This window comes from Phytophthora infestans, genomic scaffold (genome assembly GCF_000142945.1).
Source record: "Phytophthora infestans T30-4 supercont1.33 genomic scaffold, whole genome shotgun sequence".
Taxonomy (NCBI): Eukaryota; Oomycota; class Peronosporomycetes; order Peronosporales; family Peronosporaceae; genus Phytophthora; species Phytophthora infestans.
The window spans coordinates 87,494-99,055 of NW_003303726.1; positions in this window are offsets into that span (position 1 = coordinate 87,494).

Sequence of the window (11,562 nt, forward strand, 5' to 3'; positions counted from 1 at the left end):
ATGAAGAGCTTGTAATCAGTGTTGAGGAGGGCAATAGGTCCATAATTGTGGGCGTTGCTGTGAATGCCTCCTTTATTCAGACATTATATGTCCGCCTCGAGGAATGGGGGAGGGAAGTACCCTTTGTCATACCACACATTGAAGAGGTGGGTGAAGGCCGGGATCAGTAGGTCTTCATGTTCCTTGTACCAACTGTTGCCCAGCCGATCAGGGCTCGCCGCCTTGCCTGGCTGACAGCGACGGAAAGCGTCACGAAGGTCTGCCTCGGTGATCTCGCCTACCACTGCCATCTGCGTTTGTGTTGGTCGCTCTCTTGTCTTGGCCCATGCTTCTACGTCCGCTACCGAGGTGTGTTCTGTGCTGAGTTGCTGTAAGATTGATGTCCAGGCGTCTGCTAGTATGTCCATATTGTCATGGACGCTTCGTGGCAGGTCTCCTGGAATTGGTTCCAAATGTCGGATTGTATTGTCTGAGAGCTTGTTTGGCACCCGCTGAAAGAAGGATTTAGATGTCTTCCCGTTCCAGTGCGTGTTGTTCCGAATAATTTGACGTTGTCGATTTGCTGCCCTCATCTCCTTGCATTCCGCAATGGCTCTCCTTAGCCGTATCTACCTTGTCGGTCCGTCTACTGTGTCCAAGGTCAAGTTATCCAGCTCCTCCGTTATTGATACCAACGACGCAGAGATTCCACGTAGTGCTTCCCGCTGTCGATTTTGCTGTCTGATTAGGCGAACCAGCTTCTGTTTGAGAGTGGTTCTTCGGGCTTTTCTATGTTGCCGGATACATAGTCGAGTTTTGTGGTCAATTTCAACTTTAAAGGTTTCCCAGTGTTTGGCTGCCGCTTCGGCTGTGAGAGTTGGGGTCTGTAGCATCTGTTTAAGCTCTTCAATTAACCTATCAGGCAATTGTTGTACATCTTCTTTTGCAAAAGAGGGTACCGGGTGGATTCTGGACGGCTTTTTAATCCGAATAGGATCCCCTGGCGCATGCACGTGAAGCTTTGCCCTGTAGTGATCAGCTCTCACTCCTAGCTGTACTAAATACCACGAGGTTACCCAAGCGAACGCTGCTACGGACGTGTACAGCCGATCGAGGCGGGACGATGCGGCTCCAGCGCCCGGGATAGTGCAGTGGTATATGTGTGTTTCTTGGTGGTGCTTCATAAGGTCTTCTTTCGACCATCGAAATGGCCGAGCGACTGCCACCGGATCTAGCAGACCCCATCCTTCGAGTAAATGACAAAGCGTAGGTAAATCGTGATGTGTTTGCTTGACTACATAACTGCGGTCCGCCCGGTCATCTAAGTTGCAATTAAAGTCCCCACCGACGAAGACCAGGGCTCCTTTTGGAAATTCCAGCGATTGTAAGCTCTGGAAAAAAACCGCTCTCTGGGAGTGTAGCGGTGAGGTGCATATATGTTGCACACAATAATAAACATTCCGGCTAGTTTGCTTTGGACCACCATAAAATTGGGAGACCATCCTTCCTCCATGAAGGTGTCATGTCTGTGAAAGCTCCGTACGGCTGAGTCAGGATGGCGACTCCTCCTTTCGGATCTGATGTTGGTGACCAGCAGGAATGGGTGGGTTGCTGTACACCGGTCTTAAAGCCCCACCGCTTCGCATAAAGTCTCTCATGGTATCCAACTTCGCTAGCAGCTACATGAGTCTCCTGAATCAATATCACATCCGCTCTGCCATGCTCATCCTGTTCCCCAAAAGCTCGAAACCACATATGTCTATCCTTTTCTGTCGCCCCCAGACCGTTGACATTTTGAGTGATGAAGCCGTAAGCTTGGTCTTGAGGGTGGAGGTCATCTGGAGAGCCCTGGTGTGCCTTTTCCGTGTCTCTGTCTGCTGCTTTGCGTCGCTGTGCCTGACGACGCTTCTCCTTCTCAAATTGGCCATGAATGTATTGTTGATGTTCTATTGCTGACAGCGGGTCGAAGTACTGTTTTTTTGTGGACCTGTTGTTCCACGATCTCCGCTGTTCGATTTTGCCCCTGTCGGTGTGGTGGATGCTGGTACCGATACATTCGCTAGGTTCCCCCTCTGTCGGTCCCTCCGCACCGCCCCATGTGGCATGTTGTGTTCTTCGTCAAACACCGTTGTCGATTACGTCTGCCTTACTATACTCGACCCTTGCGGCACCTTGGTGCCTTTATTTGGCCTCCGTCCCGGAGGCGTCGGTGACTGCGTTGTCCCTTGATTCCTCCCAGACGTGTTCATAGATTGCCGAGCTCCAATCGTTGTGATTCACTACTTGGTGGCACAATCCTCTGATATAGGGGAAGTGGTCGTACCAAACCGCCCGAGCCCCGTTTGGGGCTCTACCCATCGGGGTTTCCGTCCAATTGCTGACAACAAAAAGAAATTGGATGTAAGATTCCCCATTCCGAGTCAGTAAAGGAAGCTGGCTGTTTTTAAGGTAGTACGATTCCGGTACCCATTGCGCCAGGCGTACCCACCTCTCAGATGATCCCGCAAACTGTTGAATTGCGTGGATATCAGAGGTCGTTGCTGTACTCCTCGATCCTCTCCTTACAGTACCTTCGACCGGCCTCGGCAATTGTTGGGTCGTCAACTAGACGCCGAAGTGCGTTCACTTGTTCTCTTTGAGCCTCCAGCAAAACCCACACGATAAGAGGCTCCATTCTCCAAGTTTTAGCTCCTTGTTCGGGGTATGGGAGGAAGGCATACAGGTGCCAGAGTGCCTCCGGGGTCTTTAATAGCCATTCCATGATGTCTGCTGCTGTTCCACGTCTGCGTTTTGTGGGTGGAATTTTCAGATTGGCCCGAAACAACTCACACCATGTGCGGAATGTCTCACGATTTGCGGCCTCTATTGTCACCGCTAACGGTTTATCCACGTGGTCCATGGGAGAGTCCGGTGAGTCCCTTAAGATGCGAAAATACGAGTTGGTCACTACGGGCCCAGTTGCGACACGGGCAATGCGAGTAGGGACTTCATCGTCCTTGCTAGATGAATCCCCTGACGTCTGAGATGACGCAGCCAGATGATCTAGTCCGTATTATACATGTATTTGTTGATCTTCGCATGTGACCGCTGCTTCTGCATCGTAGTCTGGTGAAGATGACTCCAGCACGGGTAGTCCAAGCCGGGCGTGGGCCACATCCAGTCGTTCTCTCATCTCCATACGTTTGTACAATAACGAGTTAACAGAGTCCATATTTTCCAGTTGGTTAACAGTTTGCAGGTCGATTTTCCGCTCCAACTCCGTGAGCTGGTTAATTGTAGATTTCCAAAGGTACGAGTCGGAGATTGCCTCTGCGAACTCTGCGTCACCTTCCGCACGCCATTGGAGATAGAGCTCCCCATGGATAAGCCCATAAAAGTGGCGCTCATGGTGCCGAAGCACCAGGCATGTTGGAATTATGTGTAGGTTCCAACAGTTCTTGAAATATTTAGTTGCCTCTCTGTCTGTGAAGCTCTTTGCGTATCCACTTTCATGGTCTGTCCCATCTGGTAGTCGGTACTGCTTGTATAGGTAGCACTGCATATGTGAGTCGTTGTGTGCATTAACGTCTAATACTACAATTCGGCTCTCTCAAGTAGTCAATCATCGCTCCGAGTTCATGCGGGCCCGCCCAGAAGGTGGGTGCCACCCTCTTATCTATCAGTTTGTGGCGGGTGGCATCATAGTAGGCAAAGAGCGCTGCCGTTGCGGCTGCTGTTAGCTCAAAGCCAGGGTGATCCGGATACAGTCTTTGATACTTGTGAGCCGGATCCACTAAATGTAGCGCCACATCCCTCCGAAGGTTGCACATCATCAATGTGTACACCGCATTTTTAAGTGCTGTGCCTCCTTTCACTGTTGCGCGTGTACACTTCATAGGGCTTTGTGTGGGGCTGGTCGTGGAGGCATACAGCGCCAGGAATGCACATTGGCCATTGGCAGCCACCGCGGTTTCCTTTCCATTAAAACTAGCTAGCCATAATCCAATCTGTTTGGGGAGGTCTGTATCACTTCCTGCAGTTCCTAGACGACTTTTTGTTGGAAATGATGTATAGTAATATCCACTTCATTTAGTTCGATCTTGGACACTCCCTTGCCCGCCGCTGGGCATTGTCGTTGTGCGAACCGGATGGTATGGTATCCGTTGTCGTAAATGTCGGTCTGGGTTGCGTACTCCACATCCAAAACGTTTGCCTCCGAGAAGCTTGCAAAAGCTCTTGCAAGTGTTACGAGCCCTAGCTCCGATCCCCCGTAGATTAGAATTGCATATTGGAGTTCTAGTTGCACTGGGTTGTAGTGACCAGTTCCTTCGTCTTCGGGCGATCGCTCCGTGTCCTGGATCATGATAACAGCCTTCTGAAACCTCATCGTTTTATCTTTCCATCTTTTGGCTGCTTTTTTTTAGTAAAAGGTGAATTTTAACGTCTTGACTCCATCAAAAGAAAGACGTTTAAGGTCAGGCTGGAGTACGCTCATCATCATGTGTCCCGAGCGCCTGTCAGTGTTTGCCATGAAATGTTCTTTGAAAAGAATCAGATGTGGTGCATGTTTATTGATCCGCACCGAAGCAGGCAGCGCGGCAGTGAGGTTAGCGTTAAAATAGGATTCATGCATATCCTCTAGCATCGCACGATGTTCTCCAGTCATGATTCCTTGACAAAATTCAGTGGATATGGAAGGTCTAGATTAGCCGCCAAGTACATCATAAGGATTTCCTGCTCTCTGGCTGTCCACGTTCTAATGCTTTCATCACAGCTGGCCGACGCTGGTGTAAGAGCTACCTTCCTCATTGCCTCATCTTCTTCTGTTCATACTTCAGCTGCTACTGCCGATCAATCGGTCGTTAGTGTCGATATTAGTTGTTTCTGTTGTACCGGATTCCATATTCCTTCCAGCATATGCGATTTGCTTGCTGCTTCATCCGTAATTGGCCGTTGATGGGTTAGGTTGGCGCGAACTTTATGTCCCCACGTCCCCCTATGCGTTTTCAACTGTTCACCCTGATCGGGATCCCCCCTCACCTCCTGTCCGTTGGGGGTTGGGGTTCCTGATGGCAGCCCTTGGGCGGGCTCTCCACGCCCGTTCTCTCCGCTACTTGAACGGAAGCTCCTACCTTGTACCGTTGTTCTCTCCTCGACGCGTTCTTGATGCTGTCCTTGGCCTTGTTCCTGCGGTGGTTCCCTTGGAGGGGGGGGCCTGGACCCTGTGCCCCCGGCCCCATCTTGATCATCCTCGGCTCGTCCGAGCTCGGGATATACAGCTCCAAGGTTGTGGCCTGCGTCCGTCACCCACTCCTGAGTGACCTTTCCCCTAGCGGGTATTTTTACTAGTACATTTCAATTTCACTATAAGTAGTTCACTTCTCAGCGATCGGCCACAGTGAGAGGAAAAAATCCCTTTAAAGAAGGCGTTATGATACCGTATTGCTACATTTATCAGCGTGCATGGCTAAAGCGTTTCGATACTATGTATCGGTCAGTTGGATCAGCCAATGCCCTGCTTCTTGGCAATAGGTAGACGGAATCAAACGATCTTGCTTGGGGGGGGGGAATTACCAACAGTTGCAGGCAAAAAGTGAAAATCTGGCCGTTGTTGTTGTTTTTGGCCTATTCCAGATATTTTTTCTTAACAGTATGATTGCTTTCTGAACCACTTAAAATCGGATGGGGCTAGATTGCCTCAAGCAAAACATCAATTCGAGCTGGATAAGAGTGTCTTGTACATGCGACATATAACTAACAATTTGCGCGAATTCAGTCCGTTTCAAATCCAGCCCGAATAGCTTTTAGAACTCGAGCACGTCCTTGACGTTTTAAGGACAAAAATGAACCAAAAGCTAGCGGCTTGCCTCGGTAACAATACCAACATTTACACGCTCTTCCTTCCATGAGCATAAACGCTTTGCGACAATATGAGGTATGCATATCACGATGCCAATCGCTTTTCAAAACGTTGAAAATACACACTTTCGTTTATCACGAGTAAAACTAAGTTAATTATTTTATGCTTGATTCCAGGACAAAAATCACAGCTTGTATTAAGTTCAATATGGGTCTACCAACAAACGAAGTCTCCGTTAGGAAAATCTGTTAATGGAAGCCGCCCAAAACTTGCACAAGGGTCGATATGCCAAGGCGCTCAATTATTAATATACTTGCCGCCGTCTGGTCAGACGAATATCCGATCTCAATAAAGCTGCGGAGTAATTCAACTATGCACCCTTTCCTCGTAATACGTTACGTATTTTAGATTGAACCTTGGGTCCATAATCACCATCCTTTTGACGGCTTCAATATGAAAATAAAGGTAATGCAGACAACGACGGTGAAATCTGCCATACCTTTGAAACACGCCCGAGTCAAAACATGGGTTTCCTACTAATGAAAGCATTTTTGCCAATCCATATGCTGTATTGGGCTGTTTCTGTACAATCAACCCGGGATGTGATGATTCCTGTATCGGTTTTGTACATTTTAGAATTGGTTTTGTACTTTGTGCTCAGTCCTTAAGCCACTTCCAACCAATCAAATAACTGTGCGGATATTTCTGTCGCGCGTAATTATTTTATTTTATATGAAGGATAATGCTCAGACACCGGGCAGATTTCACCGTCGTTGTCTGTATCACAACGGCCTAAAGCTAGAAGTAATACAAAACTATCAATGCTAGTCTTGTTGTTGCGGTAATCGGATCACCGCTTAAAGTTGCTCGAAAAAATCTATAATAACGGCACAACTGTGAATAGCCAGGGAAAATGGACTAACACGGAGTCTACATTCAGGTATCGGTATTGGTGATACTATTCCAATGTTCGTTACCTATCCGGGTTCAGTTACCTGCTTCCGGTATCGGAATCTCGGCTGCTAGCAGTCTACCTAAACGTAGCTGTTATCTCCGTAGTAATTCGCTTTTCAAATGCGATTGTGTACTTTGGTGCATGGTGCTGCACGAATGTATGATAGACCATCACTTTTGTTTCAGAAAAAAGGTTATAAACTCGTTAAGCACGACGTTGCTTGTCCTAGAATCGGCAAATACATGTAGGAAAAATGACTTATAGTTTGTAAGGAGAGTACTGCGCTCTATTTTAAGTGCAACGTGTTTAGTATTCGCAGCTCGAGAGCGCTAGGTGCTACAAGACATGCATGTGTGGCTTGCTGATATGGCGTTTTGAAATGTGAGATGAGCCATTTTTCGAAAAAAGTTCGGTGTTGGTTTTCTTGGTCTTAGAACGGTTCTTCCTACTCTTGAATTATTTACTAGCCGGGCGCCACCGCTTCGCGGCGGGGGTGGTAGCACGCTATATATACTTACTGTGTTGGGTCTTTGTTTCGCTAGCCACGAGCCCGCTGCTCTACTCGCGTGGTTAGTTTGTTGTGAATTCAGTATGCTTTGTAAGTTGAAGCAGCACTTTTGTTGTGAATTCAGTATGCTTTGTAAGTTGAAGCAGCATTGGAGCAGCCTCCCACTGGAGAGAACCGGCAAGTGTCCCGTAAGTGTAGGTCAATGGTTTTTTTTCACGTTGTATTTACATTTGGTTAGCTCAGTCTCCCTTTGGCAGGAAAAGGGAGCGTTAGTGACGAGAGAGCTGAAGACTAAGTAGCTAATAGGAATTTCGTGTGTGCATTAGATTGGATTCCTAGCTTACGTCTATAACCATCTATGAACGCGTAACATAGTTGGTAAGCTGGATCTAAGGCGGGCCAATCGGGCCCGCAGGGATGCACAAAGAGCCGTCTCGGGCAGCAGGTGGATTTTTAGCCAGTCCGAGCCTCCTTCACTCGGTTCGGCAGCTAATGAGAAAGCGCAAAACGCAATGCGTTTCGTTCGACAACGCTACAGTAGTTGTGTTTTGGAATCATGGTACCGCGTTTAAGAGTAATGCAAAAAGAAGCGTTCGTCAATTCGTCTAGCGGTAATTGCAATTACGGCTTTTTTTATAAGCTAGCCTTGAAGTGATTTTAATCAGCTTTCAAGAGTAAAATTAACGGCTCTGGAGCAACAATGGATACTTCTGAAATAAAGAGCGCATCAAAATAGTCTGGTGAGGTTTCCACTAAGCATTGTGGTATAGTTGCAACTGAGGTAATAAACGACGAGGCCTTAAGTATGTTCCGACGTGTTGATGCTCTGCTTCCACGTCCGGGGCCGTCTTCTGCGCACTCCCAGGCGTACGCATATGGTGTGTACCCGACGGACTCAACGTATAGCTCTGGGGCCCGTCCGTTCGGGACCCCTCCGGCGTACGGTCTCGACTGCAGTCTTGCTGCTCCGTCTAAGACTTGGGTGCCAGCTCTAGTGTCCCCGTCGGTGTAGGCGGTCAGCCCTCTGATCGAGGAGATGGTCCAAGCTGGATAGGCGAGTCAGCAACCCCCTGCGGATCATGGTACCGCTTAAGACGTCCAACGTCCAACGTAGAACGTCGTGTGCGTCGTCATTGACTAAAGCAGGGCGATGGTGCATGACGCACCGGGAATGGCCAGGACCGCGAGCGGTCCGATGAAGCGGATCTTCAGCTTGCTGCTGCCGCCAGAGCTGTCTGTAAGCTCCTCGTCTCAAATAACACAAATTCGCCCACCTTAAACCCAGTAAGGATTCCACTTGTTTCGAAAAAACGGTCTCACATCTGAGTCCTGGGAGGAAAGAGCTTTCCGAGCATCTCTCCTACTTTGAGATAGAGGATGTCGTGTCTCATTGAAGAGTGAAAGGCACTTTGGGATGAGAAAAGCCGCTCAAGTGGAGCGGTGTAAACCACGTGGACGCGTGCACCGCGTTGTTGAGCGCAAATGTAACAACCGGAAGCGCGTCATTCACGTACGTGATACACACTGCGCAGAGTGTCCTCGAGCCCTCGATTGACGCGCTCTTTCTGTCCGTCTGCCTGCAGATGGTCAGCAGTGGACAACTGCAGACGAGCTCTCAGTAAATGAAACAGTGTTTTCCAGAGCGCAGCCGTGAACCGCAAGTCTCGGTCCAAGCCAACCGTCATCGAGAGACCGTGATAGCGGAACACGCCATCGACGAGCAACCTTGCTGTTTGTTCGCCCGTAACAGTGACGGGAACCGGAGCAAGACGTACCATCTTGCTCAGCCGACACACGAACACCAAAATTCCGGTGTTGCCGTGTCCGTCAGCGGGAAGCACAAAAATGAAGTCAAGACCATTCGACTTCCAACAGTCCGCTGGAACGAGCAGGCTTTGCAGCGAAGCCGAAGCGTGTCTTGCGGGCTTAACCCGCTGACATGTTTCGTATGTCGTTCACGTATCGGGTGACCCACTTGTACATGTGGGTCCATCAGAAGACCTGAGCGACCGACAAGAAGGTCTTCTCGCGACCCAAGTGACCACTGGAGGGTGCGTCGTGCGCTTTCGCAAGGATGTCGAACTATAGATCCTCGTCGTCGTGTACGACCACCCGTGGATGTGTATTAGGATCCACCTGGTAATTGAGGAGACCATCCTTCAACTCATATCGGTGGAGCCGGGAACGCTGTCGCGACGAAAGCCAGTCAAACTTCACGTTCGTTGCTGCTGCTAAGAACTTGACGATAGGCGCGACAGCCTCATCGTCCCGATACGCCACGCGTATCCGATCAAATACATCGGTGTCACCCGGGTGAAGTGGGCCAACCCGTAGTCTGGACGCCGAGAGAGGGCTTCCGCAAGCACGAGCTTGCCCGGCTTGTATTCAAAGCGTAAATAGTACTCCGCGAAGAGGGCCAGCCACCTCGCCATCGGTTGGTAAAGGTAGGGCGATTTTGTCGCCGTCCTCAAGAATGCGTGGTCTGTGTAGACCACGAAGGGCCGTGAGCTCAGAAGGTGAACCTGAAACTTCACAAGGGCATACTATATTTCCATGAGCTCCTTGTCGTGGATAGGGTAGTTCCATTCGGCGGCATCGAGCTGCCTGGATTGGAACGAGATGAGTCGTTCGTGTCCAGCTATGTCGGCCTGCAGCAATGCACCACCGATGGCATAGTCGGAGGCATCACAAACGACGCTAAACGTCCTCGTCTCGTCCGGCAGGGACAGGACATAGTGTTCTTGGAGGCTGGGCTTGACGCCGTCAAAGGCATCCTGGCGCTCTTGCTCCCAGTGCCAGTAGGCGTCCTTATGAAGGTGGCCCGACAAGGGCTTAATGAGGTCCATGTACCCTGCGCTGTACTTGTGAAGGTAGTTGAGCAAACCCACCCACTTTCGAAGATCCGTCTGGGATCGGAGCGTTGGCCATGCTGCAATGGCATGGACCTTGTCTGGGTCAGCCCGACCGTCCACGTTGTTGATGAAGCAGCCAAGAACCTTGATCTCTCGTGATGCGAAGATGCACTTGTTAATGTTGGTAAAGCGCTTGTTAGCTCGGACTAGGTCTAACACTCGGCGGAGGTGGCTTAAATGCACCTCCATGTTCGTTTTGCCTCCCTCGACACGGCTATAGACGAAGATGTCGTCGAAGTACGCTTGTACGAAGGCACGTAGTGGCCTGAACAGCTACGTCACCAGACGGTTGAATGTCGCCGGGGCGTTCGATAAACCCTTTGGTATGCCGAGCTACTCCCAAAGCATGCCGCTTGGAGTGCTCACCGTGTTAAGCGGGATGTCGCTAGGATCTGGTAGTATCCGCCTACCAAATCCAGCGCAATGTACAGTACGCTTCCGACCATGTTGTTCAACAACATATCATTTGTGAAATTGGTGTCTGCTCCGGTACCGTCGCGTTGTTCAGCTTGTTACAAGCGTGACCTAGACACCACTTCCCGTTCGGCTTCCGGCCGCAGACGGTTGACGTCGAGTACAGGGACTTTGACTCCCGCATCATCCCTGCGCTCGCTTTCGAAGCGAAGAAGACATCGATGACCACGCACTGTTCGCGTGGAAGAGGGCATTGTCTCCTGACACAGTGCTTTGTGCCAGGACCGAGATCGGTCTCACGCTGTACGCCTCGCTCCGGTAGGGGCTGGGTCGGTGGGGGTTTGGTCATCACATGCACATACTCCGTCGCCAAAGCCTTTACCGGATCATTGGGGCTCATAAGGATCTCAATGCCCAGGCGCGTCTGACGTTGCTTATTCAGCTCCTACAGGGCGTCCTCGTCCAATACAGAGAAGGAGTTCAGCTCCTCCCGAGTGGCTTCAGGTCTTATGAGCACCACCCTCAGCAACCTTTCCAGCCTTGAGGCTGGCCTGGAAAGACCCGACTGTCAATTCCTCGAGATTCAGTATCTCTGCTACCTCTGACAGCGGTTCCATTTGGACACCAGATGTACACCGGTCTCGCCATCGAAGATGTGATAACACTCGTAAAAAGGCCGTGTAGTAGGAGCCAGGGCCCCGGCCTTCGAGTCGCTTGAAGCGACGTCGTCGTCGTCGTCGACGGCGCCCGTGACTTGGAACTTTGCTACTCACGTCTGGGGATGCCGTAGCGCCGACATCCGAGGCACTCGAGGCCCCGTGATATACTATGTTACCCACACAGGAAGCACAACCCGCGTCGCCGCCTTCGGTTATGGTCTAGGCGACCTTGTTTGGTACTGGGTTACCCACACAGTAAGCGTATCCGACGTCTTCCGCTTCTGTTAAGATCTGGA